The following is a 17422-nucleotide window of genomic DNA, read 5'->3' on the forward strand; positions in this document are numbered from 1 at the left end:
CTGAGACTGCAGGGCGGCCTGGGCCATCAGCCCCTCCCCCCACGTCCCTCCCCCCCCCCCGCAGCCCTCCCCTGATGCTTCCCCGGGCGGGCGGGGGGGGGGGGGGGTTGAGACCGCAGGGCGTTCGGGGCGGACACCTTGTGTCTTTCCGGAGCTCACGTCGCGGAGCCCTTCCGAAAGCAGAAGTGCCCCCAGTCATGCGCCATCGCCAATCGCCGCACGTGCCAGCCCCACCTTCCAGAAGCTCTCAGGGGCTCGGGGCTGCGGGCCGGCGAGCCTGGAAGGAAAGCCTTGAGGGAGGTCTCACGAGACTAGGACTGAAATCTCCCGAGATTTGATCCAAGATCACGCAAGCGTCCCCTGAAACCACGCAAGATTTGGAGCGAGGCCTTGCGAGAGGCGGCGGGGCCGTGCTGGGATCCGTACCGCGGAGGTTCGCTGCAACATGGCGGGAGACCCGGCAGAGGCGGGAGGCGTGCTTGTCCGGTGGCCTCGCCCCGTGCACTGCTGGCAAATGTTACCCGCCAGGGAAAGCCCCCCGGGGCCTGCAGTGGTCCTGCGCCAGCTCGGTCTCGCGCCTGCTCCGCGTCCCTAGTTCCCTCGTGTCCCCTCAGGTAAGCGGGGTCGGAACTGGAGGCCTTGGCGGCGGCAGGCGCTCGGGTCGCGGCACGTCAGCGCGGCGTCTGGGTCTCTTCCAGGGCTCCCCCCGCCAGGTTTGCCGCGCGCGGGCTCGGTAGGATGCCCTCGCCCCCCCCCCCCCCCGCGGTGTCACGTGGCCCGGAGCGCCCGCGCCCGCCGTGCTTCCTGTCTGCGCTGCTGCCTGTCAGCCCGCTCCCGCCGGGGTCCCGAAGCCTCAGGCGCCTCCGGGTCACACCTCGTGTCTTCTGGTAGGTAATGTCTGGGAGCCTTCCTGAAGGTGGGCCTCTTAGGAAGTTGGGTCCGATCCTGGATCCTGGTACGTGCGGACGCCACCTGCTGAGGGACAACAGGGCGGGGGGGGGGGGGGGTGTGCTCAGCGGTTTAGCGCCGCCTTCTGCCAGGGCGTGACCCTGGAGTCCTGGGATGGAGTCCCGCGTTGGGCTCCCTGCGTGGAGCCTGCTTCTCCCTCTGCCTGTGTCTCTGCCTCTCTCTCTCTCTCTCTCTTTGTGTCTCTCAGGAATAAACAAAATCTTTAAATAAATAAAGGAGAACAAAGTAGGTCCAGCCAGGGCGAGCCAGTTCCTCCCGGGGACCCGGAGCTTTGTCCGGAGGTCTCACCAGGTTGGACCTCCCCTCCCCCCCAGATCTTGCTGGCAGGACCTGACGTCTTGGAGATTTGGATGAGATCTCACAAGATTAGGACTGAGATTGTGGAGGCCGAGAAAATTAAGGCCGTTCCACTTTAAGGTCAGTGTTAGCACAAGTACAGCCATCCCAGGCCTCTGTGAATAAGAGCTGGAATTTACATTACTTCAGTTACAGGGAAAAAAAACAGCTTACAGCTTAACACCCTAGAAAGCCCCCATATTAGAATAAGAACAGGGCTCAATGCCCTTGAAAGCCCCATATCAGAATGTAAACAGAACTTGAGAAATTTCTCCAGCCCTTCTGGAGGTCCCCTAGACCAGCCCATAAAACTAAGCTGAAACCCACCTGGGGGTCCAAGTCCCTGCTCCGCTGTGTGGCTGTGTCGAGTATACTTGGACCCAAGCTTGAGATTGTAAATAAACCCTCGTGTGTTTGCATCGGTGTGGGCTTTCTCAGATATGTAATCTTGGGGACAACAAGAACACGGGAGATTTGCCTCAAGATGACTTGATACTTGTCTATGCAGGAGGTGGCCCGTACCTACAAGTGGTGACTGCCACCAGCTGTCCTGAAATATCACAAGCTCCAGAAAGCCCCCAGGGAGCCTGCCAGTGAGGTATCTTCCAGTGAGCCAGCTCCCAGGCTCCTGGGTTTTCCCTGTCCCTAATGCACTCCCGTGTCTCTAGCCTTCCACGTAACCGTGGTCAGGGGACTGGAGGTCCATTCCTCTGCATTTCAGGGCTCCATTTCTATCCTAGCATCAGAATGGTGTCTGTGGGCTTGGGGAGATGCCCACAAGGTGTTCTCAGGGTTCCCCGATGGGCAATGGCCAAACGCTGCCTATCCTGCCGCCGGGGCAACCGGGCTCTGGACTTCCCGCCCCTGCTGAGTCCCTTTGAGATTTCATCCCAGGGCTTGGCCAGATTTAGTCATGGACCTGGCAGGATTTGGCCCGACTTCTCAGATTTGCCCCCTCCCCCACCCTCACCCCCCACTGTCCAAGGATGGACTTTGATCTTGTGAGATTTGTCTTGAGTTCCTGCAAGATTTGGTTGAAGGATTCCTGAGAGGTAGTCAGATAATTGGGAGATTTGCCCCAAGTTTACATGAGATCTAGCTAAGAAATTAGGTACCTTATCTTTTTCTTCTGAGGGGTTTGTGAGCAAACACAGATAACCTTAATGTGTTGCAAGCCTGGGGAAGCCCCAGGTATCCTGCCTGGGTTCTCAAGTAATCTGCTCTGGGGCCCAGGGCTTCGTCGTCCTCTTCCTTACCTCCAGTTTCTGTCATCGCTGGTTTATTGGGAATAAGAGCCCACAGGGCCCATTCTTCCTGAATTCAGGACTTCTTTGTTACCCCCCTTCACCCAGGACAGTGAAACACCTTGACTTCGGTGTGAGGCATTTTGTGGCTTCCTGTAGGTCATGTGGCTAGGAGCATTTCCGAAACCAGGTATGTTGGAAGTTGTGCCCAAGCCTGGCATGAGCATTCCTTAGGGGCACAAATTAGGTTCTGTTAGGGACTACCGGTTCCTTCCAAGGCCCCAGGACCTTTGGCCAGAGTTCTCATGAGTTTTTTTTGTTGTTGTGTGTGTGTGTGTGTTTTTTTTTTTCCTCATGAATTTTTACACTAGGTCTTGCCTGCTGGGCATGAGAACGTATAAGATTTGGATGACATTTCAGGAGATTTGACTGAGACCATGTGAGATCAGTTAAGGTGGGAGGTGGGCTTGTTCCTGCAGGTGAGACAGACTGTCCTGAAATATCAAATGCCTGGGAAAGCCCTCCAGGGAGTCAGCTCGAAGGTTCGTTTCCTGTTCCTGTACCTAATGCCCTTCTCTGTCTGTTGCCTCTCACGTAAAGTAAGTAAGTGTCCCAGAGACCCATTCCTCCCTATTTCAGTGCTCTGTTTTGACCCCAACATCAGAATGTGAGCTTTGTGGAATGCCAGTTGTTCCCAGGGTTCCCCAAACAGGAATATCCAAGCACCAGCTATTACCTAGCACAAACCTCAAGGCTAGGGAGCTACCACCCCTGCAGAGTTCCCATGAGATGTCTCCCCAGGTTTTGCTAATTTGACCATAGATCCTGGCAGATTAGGTCCAATCTCTCAGAAAATTTTGGCCAAGTTTCAGGCAGTGACCTTTGATTTCCTGAGATTTCTCAAGCGATTTTGTGACATTTGGTCCCAGTCAGAGAATTTGAGAGATTTCTATCAATATTACTTGACATCTGACTAAGGGAAGAGTAGGCTTATCTTTTTTTGAGTGGGAGTGGAGCTGCACACAACTGCCTTAACCGTTGAAAAACTGGGAAAGCCCTCAAGGGATCCTGCTGTGTGCTCTGATGTCCGGCTCCAGGGCACATTGCTGCTTTTCTCAATTTTTTGAAGCAGCATCAGAAGAATAGGTATTCTTTTTTATTTTATTTTATTTTTTTTTAATTTTTATTTATTTATGATAGTCACACAGAGAGAAAGAGAGAGAGGCAGAGACACAGGCAGAGGGAGAAGCAGGCTCCATGCACCAGGAGCCCGATGTGGGATTCGATCCCGGGTCTCCAGGATCGCGCCCTGGGCCAAAGGCAGGCGCCAAACCGCTGCGCCACCCAGGGATCCCCCAGGTATTCTTTTTTAAATGTTTGCTAAAGTTCCCCTAGTAAGCCACCAGCTCTGAACTCCTCTGTTTTTGTTGGAAGATTTTTTTGATGACTGCTTCAATTTCCTTGCTGGCATGGGTCTGTTCAGGCTTTTTATTTCTTTCTGTTTCAATTTTGGTAGTTTACCTGTTTGTAGGAATGCATCCATTTCTTCCAGATTGCCTAATTTGTTGGCATACAGTTGCTCATAATTTGTTCTTATAATTGTTTGTGTTTCCTTGGAGCTGGTTATGATCTCCCCTCTTTCATTCAAAATTTTATTAATTTGGTTCATTTCTGTTTACTTTTTGATAAGTTTGGCTAGGAGTGTCTCTTTTTAACTCTTTCAGAGAACTGGCTCCTGGCTTCATTCATCTGTTCTACTCCTCTTTTAGTTTCTATTTGTTTGAATTCTGCTGTGATCTTTATTAATTCTCAACTCTTTGGTTTAGGCTTTATTTGCTGTTCTTTGTCCTGCTCTATTAGGTGTAAGTTTAGCTTGTGTATATGAGACATTTCTTGTTTCTTGAGAAAGGCTTGTATTGCTATTAACTTCCCTCTTAAGACCGTGTTTGCTGTATCCCAAAGGTACTTAAATGTTGTTTTTTCATTTTCATTTATTTCCAGGAATTTTTAAAATTCTTCCTTAATTTCCTGATTGACCCATTCATTCTTTAGTAGGATACTCTTTAACCTCCAAGTGTTTGAGTTCCTTCCAAATTGAAAATTCCTTTCAAAGCATTGTGGTCTGAAGATATGCAGCAGATAATCCCAATCTCTTGGTATCAGTTGAGATCTGATTTGTGACCCAGTATGTGATCTATTCTGGAGAATGTTCCATGTGCATTCAAGAAGAATGTGTATTCTGTTGCTTTAGAATGGAATGCTCTGAATATATCTGTGAAGTCCATCTGGTCCAGTGTGTTATTCAAAGCCCTTGTTTTCTTGTTGATCTTCTGCTTAGATGACCTGTCCGTTGCTGTGAGTGGGGTGATAAAGTTCTCTACTATTATTGTATTATTAATAATGTGTTTCTTTAACTTGGTTATTTTATATAATTGACTGCTCCTAAATTAGAAGCATAAATATTTATAATTGTTAGATCTTATTGTTGGATAGACCCTTTAAGTATGATATAGTATCCCTCCTCATTTCCTATTACAGTTTTTGGTTTGATATATAATTTGTCTGATATGAGGATTGATACTTCAGCTTTTTTTTGATATCTATTAGCATGATAAATGTTTTTCCACCCCCTCAGTTTCAATCTGGAGGTGTCTTTGGTCTAAAATGAGTCTCTTGGTAGACAGCATATTGATGAGTCTTGCTTTTTTATCCAGTCTGTTACCTTGTGTCTTTTGATTGAAGCATTTAGCCCATTTACATTCAGAGTAACTATTGAAAGGTATGAATTTAGTGCTGTTGTATTACCTGTAAAGTCACTGGTTCTGTATATTTTCTTTGTTCCTTTCTGGTCTTGTTACTTTTGGGCTCTCTCTTCACTTAAAGGATCCCCTTAATATTTTCTTCCAGGACTGGTTTAATGATCACAATTTTTTTCAGTCTCTGGAAGCTCTTTATCTATTCTATTCTAAATGACAGCCTTGCCAGTTGAATTATTCTTGGCTGCATATTTTTCTTGTTTAGTACCCTGACTATATCATGCTAGTCCTTTCTGGCCTGCCAGGTCTCTGTGGATAGGTTGCTGCCACTCTTATGTTCCTGTCTCTGTAGGCTATGGACCTCTTGTCCTGAGCTGCTTTCAGGATTTCCTCTTTGTCTCTGAAATTTGCAAGCTTTGCTATTATGTGTCAGGGTGTTGACCTATTTTTATTGATTTTTTGGGGTGGGGGTTCTTTGTGCCTCCTTAACTCAAATGCCTATTTCCTTCCCCAGATTTGGGAAGTTCTCAGCTATAATTTGCTCAAATACGAGGTTAGAGGCAAGATGGTGGAAGAGTAGGGAATCCCCATTTTACCTGGTCCCCTTAATTTAGCTAGATAACTGTAAAACCATCCTGAACACATACGAATTCAACTTGAAATGTAAGGAAAGAATGGCTGGAACTGTACAAGTAGAAAAGGTACCACTTTTTTTTGCAAGGTAGGAGGGCAGAGAAGAGAAATGGAGGGGAATATATCAGAAGACAAACAGTGCGGGAAGGGAGACTTCGTAAGTCTGCTACCAGAAAGTGACATAGCCCTGGAGCTCAAAATTGGGACCTTTGGAAGTCTGTTCCTGTTTCAGACTTTCCTGCCTGAAAGGTGCTCAGTGGTGAAGTGGGGCAGAATTACATGTGGGACAATGGGGTCTCAAAATTCCCAGAGACACAGAAATAACAGGGATGCCTTAGCCAGCAGAGTTCCCAAGCACTGGAGCAGGGAAACAGGTATAGGTCAGCAAGCCTGGGAGGAGGCTCTCAGCTTATTCTGCCATAAATCATGAACTGAGGCTGGATTGGTTCATTTATATATATATAACATTATATACATATATGTATATGTATATAATGTTATATATATAAAACACTACAAGTTATATATATATAAGTTATATATGTGTATATATATAAAACTTTTGGCTTTCTTATAATTTTGGAATTTAGTATCTTCTAACACACAGACCAAAATACACTCAGGACCAAGTGGATCACCCTGTATGGTTCACTCTGTGAGATTATATTCTCTCTTCCCTCTCTATTCCCCTGCTTTTTTTCCTTCTCTTTTTAGTTCTGTTTTGCTTGTTTTTACTTGTTTTTGTTGTTGTTGTTGTTGTCTTTTTTCTTTTCTTTTCTGGTTCCTGATCTCTTCGGACATGCTAGTATGTATTTTGCTTGGGTCATGGTTAATATTTTTGATTCTGTTCACTCACATAGCCATTCTTCAAAATGACTAGGAGGAGTTCACAACAAAAGGAAGAACCAGACGGTACTCTGCCACAGATCTTATGGATACAGATTTAAGTAAAATGTCAGATACGGAATTCAGGAAAACAATTGTAAAGTTACGAGTTGAGCTTGAAAAAGCATAAAAGACTCTAGAGAATCTCTTAGTGCAGAAATGAGATCTAATCAGGCTGAAATTTAAAATATTCTATTGAGATGCAGCCTAAACTGCATCTTTCTCTGACAAGCCAAGGTAAATTAAGCAGAAGAGAGAATAACTGACATAGAAGACCAGTTGGTGGAAAGGAAGGAAGCTGAGAAGAGAGAAAAACATCCCATAAGGAGAGGCTCTGAGAGAACTGATAGTATGGAAAAAAAAAAAAATCAAATTATTGGAATTCCTGAGGGCACAAGACAGAGAGGGCCAGAGGGTATATTTGAGGAAATCATAGTTGAAAACTTCCAGAATATGGGAAAGGAAACATGCATTCATATCCAAGAGGTAGAGAGGACCCCTCCCCAAATCAATAAAAAATAGATCATTTCCCTGACATATAATAGTGAAGCTTGCAAATTTCAGAGATAAAGACAAAATCCTGAAAGCAGGTTAAGACAACAGATTCCTGACATACAGATGGAGAAATATTAGATTAACAGCAGACCTATCCACAGAGTCCTGGCAGGCCAGAAAGGGCTGGCATGATAGAATCAGGATACTAAATGAGAAAAGCATAGAGCCAAGAATACTTTACCCAGCAAGACTATCATTCAGAATGGAAAGAGTGAGTTTGCAGGACAGACAGAAACTGAAAGAATATGTGACCACCAAGCGAGCCCTACAAGATATATTAAGGGTGATCCTGCTAGTGAAGAGGGAGCCCAATGATACACAGTCTGCAGAAACAGGGACTTCACAGGTGATATGATGGCATAAATTCATATTTTTCAATTGTTAACTCTGAATGTAAATGGGGCAAATGCTCCAGTCAAAAGACACAGGGTATCAGATTGGTTAAAAAACTAAGACCTATCTGTATGCTGTCTACAAGAGACTCACTTTAGAAGTAAAGACACCTTCAGACTGAAAATGAGGGGGTGGAAAACAGCTTACCATGCAAATGGACCCCAAAAGAAAGCTGGGGTAGCAGTCCTTGTATCTGATAGATTAGATTTTAAACCAAAAACTGAAGTAGGAAATAAAGAGGGATACTATATCCTACTTAAAAAGTCTATCCAACAAGAAGATTTAACAATTATAAATATTTATGCTCCTAATTTGGGAGCAGCCAATTATACAAAACAATAACAAAGGTAAAGAAACATGTAGATAATCCTTAATAGTAGACGACTTCAATACCCCCCTCACAGCAGTGGACAGATCATCTAAGCAGAAGATGAACAAGAAAATGAGGGCTTTGAATGACACACCGGACCACATGGACTTCACAGATATATTCAGAGCATTCCATTCTAAAGCAACAGAATACACATTCTTCTTGATTGCACCTGGAATTTTCTCCAGAATAGATCATACTGAGTCACAAATTGCGTCTCAAACAATACCAAATGATTGGGATTATCTGCTGCATATTTTCAGACCACATTGCTTTGAAACTTAAACTCAATCACAGAAGAAATTTGGAAGGAACTCAAACACTTGGAGGTTAAATATCCTACTAAAGAATAAATAGGACAACCAGGAAATTAAAGAAAATTAAAAAGATTTATGCAAACTAATGAAAATGAAAGCACAACTGTTCAAAATCTTTGGGATACAGCAAAGGTGGTTATAAGAGGGAAGTACGTTTCAAGACAAGTTTGTCTCAAAAAATTAGGAAAGTCTCACATACACAAGCTAACTTTACACTGAAAGAAGCTGGAGAAAGAACAGTAAATAAAGCCTAAACCAAGCAGCAGAAGAGAAATGGTAAAGACTATGCTAGAAACCAATGAAATAAAAACCAGAACAGCAGAACAGATAAAAAAAAACTGGTGAAACTGGTGGCTGGTTCTTTGAAAGAATTAATAAGATAGATAAACCCCTAACTTATTACAAAGAAAAAGACCCAAATTAGTAAAATTATGAATAAAAGAAGAGAGATCATGACCAACTCCCAAGGAAATACAAATGATTTTAAGGATATATTATGAGCAAATGTATGCCAACAAATTATGCAATCTGAAAGAAATGGATGCATTCTTACAAACAGGTAAACTATCAAAATTGAAACAAGAAGAAACAGAAAACCCGAACAGATGGATAACCAGCAAGGAAATTGAAGCAGCCATCAAAAACTTCTCAAAAAACAAGAGTACAGGGCCAGATGGCTTCCGAGGGGAATTCTACCAAACATTTAAAGAAGAAATAATACCTATGCCACTGAAGTTGCTTCAAAAAATAGAAATGGAAGGGAAATGTCCAAACTTAGTCTGAGGCCAGCATTACCTTGATCCCAAAAACAGATAATGACCCCACTAAGAAGGAGAATTACAGACCAATTTCCCTGATGAACATGGATGTCAAAATACTCGCCAAGGTACTAGCCAACAGGATCCAACAGTACACTAAAACAATTATTCACCACGACCAAGTCGGATTTATTCCTAGGATGCAAGGGTGGTTCAACATTCACAAATCAATTAACATGATAGATCACACTAATGAAAGAAAAAGACAAGAACCATATGATCCTCTCAATTAATGCAGAAAAGCATTTGACAAAATACAGTATCCTTTCTTGATTAAAACTCTTCAAAGTATAGAGCTAGAGGGGACACACACCAAAATATCATAAAAGCCATCCATGAAAAGCCCACAGCTAATATCATCTCAATGGAGAAACACTGAGAGCTTTCCCCCTAAGGTCAGGAACATGTCGGGATGCCCGCTCTCACCACTGTTGTTCAGAATAGTACTAGAAGTCCAAGCATCAATCTGACAACAAAAATAATAGGCATTCAAATTGGCAAAGAAGTCAAACTCTCCCTTTTTGCAGCTAACATGATACTGTATGTGGAAAGACTCCACTCCAAAATTGCTAGAACTCATACAGCAATTCAACAATGTGGCAGGATATAAAATCAATGCACAGAAATCAGTTGCATTTCTATACACTAACAATGAGACTGAAGAAAGAGAAACTAAGGAGTCAATCCCATTTACAATTGCACCAAAAACCTAAGATACCTAGGAATAAACCTAACCAAAGAGGTAAAGGACATGTACTCTGAAAACTACAGAACAATTATGAAAGAAATTGAGGAAGATGCAAAGACATGGAAACACATTCCATGTTCATGGATTGGAAGAATAAATATTGTGTCTGTGCTACCCAGAGAAATCTACATATTCAGTGCAGTCCCTATCAAAATACCATGGGCTTCTTTCAGAGTTGGAATAAATAATCCTAAAATTTGTATGGAGCCAGAAAAGACCCCAAATAGCCAAAGGAGCATTATGTGCCTGACTTCAAGTGAGGCTACAAATTTGTGATCATCAAGACAGCATGTACTGGCACAAAAGCAGGCACATAGATCAATGGAACAGAATACAGAACCCAGAAGTGGACCCTCAACTCTATGGTCAACTCATCTTCGACAAAGCAAGAAAATTCTTTAGAATAAAATTCCAATGGAAGAAAGAAAGTCTCTTCAACAAATGATGTTGGGGAAAATCGGACAGCCACATGTAGAAGAATGAAACTGGACTACTTTCTTACACAGTTTACATAAAAGTAAAATGAATAAAAAGTCTAAATATGAGACAGGAATCCATCAAAATCCTAGAGGAGAACACAGGCAGCAACCTCTTCAAACTCGGCTGCAGCCACTTCTTGCTAGACTTCATCTCCAAAGGCAAGGGGGACAAAAGCAAATATGAACTATTGGGACTTCATCAAGATAAGAAGCTTTTTTAAAAAAAAAAGATTTTATTTATTTATTCATGACTGACACAGAGAGAGACAGAGAGGCAGAGACATAGGCAGAGGGAGAAGCAGGCTCCATGCAGGGAGCCTGATGTGGGACTCCATCCCCGGTCTCCAGGATCACACCCCGGGCTGAAGGCAGCGCTAACCGCTGGGCCACTGGGGCTGCCCCAAGATAAGCTTTTGCACAGTGAAGGAAACAGTCGGCAAAACTAAAAGGCAGCCTGCGGGATGGAAGATAATATTTGCAAATGACAGATGGAGGGCTGGTATGCAAAATATATAAAGAACTCATCAAACTCCCACAACCCAAAAAACAAACAATCCAGTCAAGAAATGGTCAGAAGACATGAATATTTCTCCAAAGAAGACCTACACATGGCCAACACACACATGAAAAAATGCTCCACAGACCTTGGAATCAGGGAAATACAAATGAAATTCTACCACAATGAAATTCTACCTCACATTTGTCAGAATGGCTAAAATCAACAACTCAGGAAACAACAGATGTTGGGAAGGGTATGGAGGAAGGGGAACCCTCTTACACTGTTGGTGGGAATGCAAGCTGGTGCATTTCCACTCTGGAAAACAGTGTGGAGATTCCTCAAAAAAGTTAAAAATAGAGCTATCCTATGACCCAGCAATTGCACTACTAGGAATCTGTCCAAAGGATACAAGCATAGTGATTCAAAGGTGTACCTGCACCCCAATGTTCATAGCAATGTCCACAATAAGCCAAAATATGGAAAGAATCCAGATGTCCCTTGAGAGATGAATGGATAAAAAAGGTGTGTATATATACAATGGAATACTACTCAGCCATCAAAAAGAACAAAATCTTGTCATTTGCAGTGACGTGGCTGGAACTAGAGGGTATTATGCTGAGTGAAATAAGTCCATCAGAGAAAGACAAATGCTGTATGATTTCACTCATGTGGAATTTAAGAAACAAAACAGAAGAACATAGGGGAAGGGAAGGAAAAATAAGATGAAAACAGCAAGAGACAAATCATAAGAGACTCTCACCTCAGGAAACAAACTGAGTGTTGCTGGAGGGGAGATAGGTAGGTGGATGAATAACTAGATGATGGGCATTAAGGAGGGCACTTGATGTAAGAGCACTGAGTGTTTTAAGCAACTGATAAATCATAAAATTCTACCTCTGAAGCTAAGGTTACACTATACATTAATTACATCTAATTTCAAATTTCAAATTAATGAAAAAGAAAGTGCTAGCCAGGCATGTTGCAAACTGAAGGGGGCGGGGTGGCTCAGCCTTGATTTAGGTCTCTTGGGTAAATTTCTGGCACTCTCAGCCAGAAAGAATGAGGAGTAGAAGGACCATCTCACAAAGAAAGTATAAGAGGATTCTTGACTCAATCTCTTTTGTCTATGGCTACAGTTGTCATAAAGAATACAGCTGGGCATGGCCATGCGAGCATTTTCATCCAAGTAAGAAATCTGTCCTGGGTTAGAAAGGTGAGGTGGCTGTCAGCTCCCTGGTTTTCTCTGACTTTGCTACCAGGCTTAGGCAGTGAACAGGCTTCTTTTTCTGTGGCTGCATCCTCATTTGTAGTGACTCTGCATTCTTGCATAATGTTCTTCCCTCCTATCTCCCTCCTAGTGAGCTTTCTGGATCCCAAGTTGAAAAGAAAAAACTTTACTTCCTGGGCCCAAGCAGCAGCCTCTTTACATCTGATCAACTCTATTTCACATTAAAACTACATGAACTGTCGTTCTTTCAGAGGCCCTGGTTTTCTCCCCATAGAAATTCCCAAGTCACATTTCTAATATGGTTATTTCTCTTGATCAAGATTCATCTGGAAAGATTTACATGAATTCTCCTCCATAGAAAAGAGGAAACCCCGTTTTATGGTTCTGTGCATTGGCCCTGCGTCTCTACAATAACCCAGCTGTTGTTAAATGAAGTTTCTTTCTCTCCAAGGCAGTAGCTCTGCTTTTAGCCCCGTGTCTGGGGAGAAAAACATGGGCCGTAACCCCCTTCTCTCCAGGGTCTGTTGTCCTGAGATACAACACCACTCATGATAGCCTCTTGCTCAAAATCCTCCTGGAAGAACTCTGAAGATACCAGGTTCCACTCCTTTTAAGATGAGGGGAAAAAAAACCCAGAAACATCAGATGATTTTATCAAGGATGTAAACCACTTCAGCAGTGTATCTGGGGCTGCAGAGCAGCCTTCTGGTCACCTTCTGAGAGTCAATCCTCTGTACCTGGAGTCTTCCAGGTACAGGCCCTTCCCCCTTCCTACCTCCCAGTCATCTCCTAGCATTCCTCCGTGTTGTCAAATTACACCACTAACTTTTGTTCTGAACAGATTCTGTGTTTTCCTACATCTTGTTTGGCTCCACCCAAATGCCACTTCCTCCCAGACATCTCATAAGGAAGTGTTCCTCTCTGGTATGTAGGTTCAAGCTATGCCTCTCCTAGGACACACACTCCAGTTGGTGTTAGCCATTCCTCTGTAAGCTGTCAGCATCCTGAGGCAGAGCCGAGTCTTACTCACTTCAGTACCCCCACAGCCCAGCATAAACAGCATATATACATCATAGGTCGTTACTGCTGGTTGAATACAAACTAATGAATGAACGATGCATACTAAAACCAGAAACAGTTAACAATGAAATTTGGAAAGTGTATCCTATGTGCTTATGGCAGTTTCTACACTTTGTGGTTTGATATTTATGTCACGGCAGTGCCTATACCTTTAATCCTGACATGAGTGGCAGCATGGGGACTGAAAGGAAATCCGCAGCCAGAGAGGCCTGAGGTCACCTCTGGGCTTCCACCAAAACAGGGGTTGGCAAAAGTTTTCTGTCAAGGGCCAGATGGTAAATACTTTAGGCTTTGTGGGCCATATGGTCTCTATCAGAATTATGCACCTCTGCAACTATAGCATGAAAGCAATAATACACAATACATCAATAAATGAGCACGATTGTGTTCCCATAAACCATTATATAAACAGGGAATCAGCAGCTGGAGTTGGCCTTTGCCAACTCCTAACTTAGGTTAAGGGAACTTGGCCATGCCACGTAAATTGAGTCTCAGTTTCATTATGTGTTTAAAAAGATGAATGAGGGCAGCCCCGGCAGCGCAGCGGTTTAGCGCCGCCTGCAGCCCAGGGCGTGATCCTGGAGACCCTGGATCGAGTCCCACGTTGGGCTCTCTGCATGGAGCCTGCTTCTCCCTCTGCCTGTGTCTCTGCCTCTCTCTCTCTCTCTGTCTCTATGAATAAATAAGTAAAATCTTTGAAAAAAAAAAAAAAGATGATGGAAACCTGGGTGGCGCAGCGGTTTAGCGCCTGCCTTTGGCCCAGGGCGCGATCCTGGAGACCTGGGATCGAATCCCACATCGGGCTCCCAGTGCATGGAGCCTGCTTCTCCCTCTGCCTGTGTCTCTGCCTCTCTCTCTCTCTCTCTCTCTCTCTGTGACTATCATAAAAAAAAAAAAAAAAAAAGATGAATGAAAAGTGCTTGCTGCATACGGCCTTCTATGAGAATTATAAAGAGTAAATGGAATAATGTATATAAAACTCTTAGCATCAGGCCTGGAGCATATTGCTTGCTTAATAAATAGTAATTAATACAATTTTTTAGCAAGCAAAAGAGAGTTTGCAATGCTAGTAGCCCGTTCTCATTCCACAACTTAAAAAAGAAGAAAAGAAAGCTAGGTTTGGAAAAGCCAACTAGAATTAACAAAGGGGAATTTAAGTTGTCAATACCCAATACATCAGGGAGTACTGCTGACCTTAGGCATAGCTGGACACGGGTCCAGATTAGCACATGCTAATCTTTCTACCTAGAATGTTCTTCACATCCTTTGCCTGCTCTCTGCAAAAGTCTTTCTCAATCTTCAGGTTTCAGTGCATTCTTTAGGGAAGGCTTTCCTAACTTCTTGCCTAGAAAAACTCTTCCCTGGCACAAGATTTTTAAATCCTCTTTTTAGTATTCTTTGTAGTTGTGCTAATATTTGAGTAACATTTGAGTTTCTTCCTTACTAGTCCAAAAGCTCCAAGAGACTAATTTGGGCAAGCCTATTCAAAAGGAGATTCTGGGTCAATAGGTCTGAGATAGGCCTGAGAATTTGCATTTCTAACAAGTTTCCAGGCTAAGCCAAAGCCAAGGCTGCTGGTCAGCATACCACATTTTGAGTATCAAAGACTTAGTTGTCTTGAGCCTCTTATCCCCCATCTTTTGCACTAAATCCCTGTTAATTACTTTTGGAGAGAGGCATGTCTATCTTTTTCCTTTCAACCCATCAACCTAGGTCTGCAAGGCTTCTGCTTCTATTACAGTCCCCCCTCCCATCCCCCTCCATCTCCAACATCAACAATACTAATGCACTGGCTTCGCAGGGACTTTCCCAAAAAGAAGTCTCCTCTTGAGGAACTCCAGTGTCAAATTTTTTTTCCCCTTGATTCCTTCCAGCAGTGGACCATGAGAGAATTTATTGTTAGGCTTTAAGAGACCAGCAAAGAATATTTCTTTTTCTCCTTTCCAAATCTGGGGACCAATTCAGCTATAAATGCAGGAGAAAGATGGAGTTTTTTAAAAAAAGAATGTTTTGTTATGATCAAGCTGATTGGGGAATGTAGCTAGGTTCTATAGCCAAATAGGTTTGCTACTCTCCCCTTTGAATAACTTAACTTTCTAAGCTTCAGATCATCCCACTGCAGAGGAAGAGCCTTCCCCTGCTACCTACCACACGGACAAACAGAACTCAGATGCATCTGGAGGATGACTGGGCTTTGCTGCTTAGTCTCTTTCTTGAAGCTTTACCACTAAGGCAGGTTGCTCCTACCACAGAAGTGGGTGAGGAGAAGAGGGATCAAGGGCACTACTTTCCTCCTGGAGGATCCCCTAACACTTAAAAGCATAGTGGGATAAAGTACAAGTACAGTACAAGACCCACAGCACTTACAAGTACAGTAGGATAAAAGGCTTTTTTCTAGTTGGACAGAAAGCCAAATTTCTGAAATCTCAGACCTCAAATCCCCCCTTCTCCCACTAAGCCTTCCAGGGAAGTCAAGATAGCCTTAAGGCAGGGGAGAAGAGCAAAGCTCACCATCTTTTGGGTACTTTATACAAATGGCAACGGATACTTGTGGCTTCGTTGCTTCAGTGAAACCCTGGAAGAGAAGTACGATTGGGTGGCCTTCAGAGGAAGGAGTACTAATGTAGGGTATTATTAGGGTAGAGCCAGAATGGCTTCAGTAGCCCCAGAGGACGTGGAGGGCAGTTGTAAACAGAGTAAGGACTGCTGCTCCACCATACGGATGGAACTAGAGGGTATTATGCTCAGTGAAATAGAGAAAGCCCTTATGATTTCCCTCATATGTGGAATGTAAGAAACAAAACAGGTGAATACAGGGGAAGGGAAGAAAAAATAAAATAAGGTAAAAATAGACAAATCATAAGACACTTAAATATAGGGAACAAACAGGTTGGGTGGGGATGGGGTGACTACGATGGGCATTCAGGAAGGCACTTTATGTAATGAGCACTTGATGTAAATGAGTGTTATATGTGACTGATGAATCACTAAATTCTACCCATGGAAGTAATACACATGTATTTTTAAAAAAATTATTTTTACTTTTTTTTTTACCTTTTTAAAAAATTTATTTTTTTTACACATGTATTAAATTGAATTTAAATAAATAATTTTTTAAATAAAGGACTGCTGCTCCATTTCCCCAGGTTCTGTTTTCTCATCTCCCCTTCCTTCTCCTTCTGCAGTTCTTGCCAATTAGTAAAACTAATGGATGTTTTCATTTTTAGTCTCTTGACTACACATGAAACAAGCTTGAGATGAGTAGTCATCAGTTAGTAATCATACATCCCATAATAGATTTTGATCAAACTTTAGTCAGCTTGCTCTGAACCCTTTTCTCAACTAGACCTTGATCTTTGCATTTCCAAATCTGTCTTCGCATTGCCCAATTTAGCAAAAATCCTACTAAGTTCTGTAAGCATTCCTACCCTATCTGATCAAATCCCTCATCTCCCAGCCCTAGTATCTCGTGCTTGGCCTACCTTCAGGAAGAACCTTGTCAAGTTGGTTTAGACAGAATGCCCCCACCCTTGATGTTTCCTCTTAGTCATTTTGCATCCACTGATCCCCACCCTGCCCGTTGGCTATAAGCCCCCCACTTGGCCATGCTGTATTTGGAATTGAGCCTGGTTCTATACTGAAGTCTATTTTCCTCTATTGTAAATGTCTTGAATAAAATTGGCTTATACTACTTTACTGTACAACTCTGGTTTTGATATTCATGCCCACCTCTTAATATCAAATATGGCTAATGTTTTTGAAATAGAGTTACTAGCCCCAAATGGGAGAGGCTATTGCACTACATTTTAATCATATTTGATATTTGCCTCATGCTAGATCCTATACAGCATACAAAAATAGATATATGTCTTGGCCTCCAGGGATATTTGATGTGAATAACAAAACAAGAGAACCAACTGACTGAGATTTATTAGTTTGTTTTACATAGCAAATAAAGGAATAACCTTAAGGATTTTTGGGTTTTAGATTTAAATAAATATATCTGCCTGTTTTACCTTGAGGTATATGGTGACAGAACAATGGAAACCGAGGTAGAAAACAGATCAATGACTTCCTAGCTCCTGAACTGGTTAAACCTAACAATGGGGTGG

General features: G+C 43.0%; 1 long non-coding RNA gene across 2 annotated transcripts in view; it reads left to right on the forward strand.

The window, feature by feature from the left end:
- Positions 1 to 439: 439 nt before the first annotated feature.
- The window catches only part of LOC111090864, a 42891-nt gene continuing 25908 nt past the window's right edge, over positions 440 to 17422 (forward strand). The window contains exon 1 of one of the 2 annotated variants that reach the window (XR_005373051.1): positions 440 to 614. This is a non-coding gene — a long non-coding RNA (uncharacterized LOC111090864). Of the gene's footprint in view, positions 615 to 785; positions 888 to 17422 lie in introns of those variants that run through there. The other variant, XR_005373050.1, reaches the window with a different exon arrangement.

The sequence above is a fragment of the Canis lupus genome, chromosome 18, assembly GCF_011100685.1.
Source record: "Canis lupus familiaris isolate Mischka breed German Shepherd chromosome 18, alternate assembly UU_Cfam_GSD_1.0, whole genome shotgun sequence".
In the NCBI taxonomy this organism is placed as follows: Eukaryota; Metazoa; Chordata; class Mammalia; order Carnivora; family Canidae; genus Canis; species Canis lupus.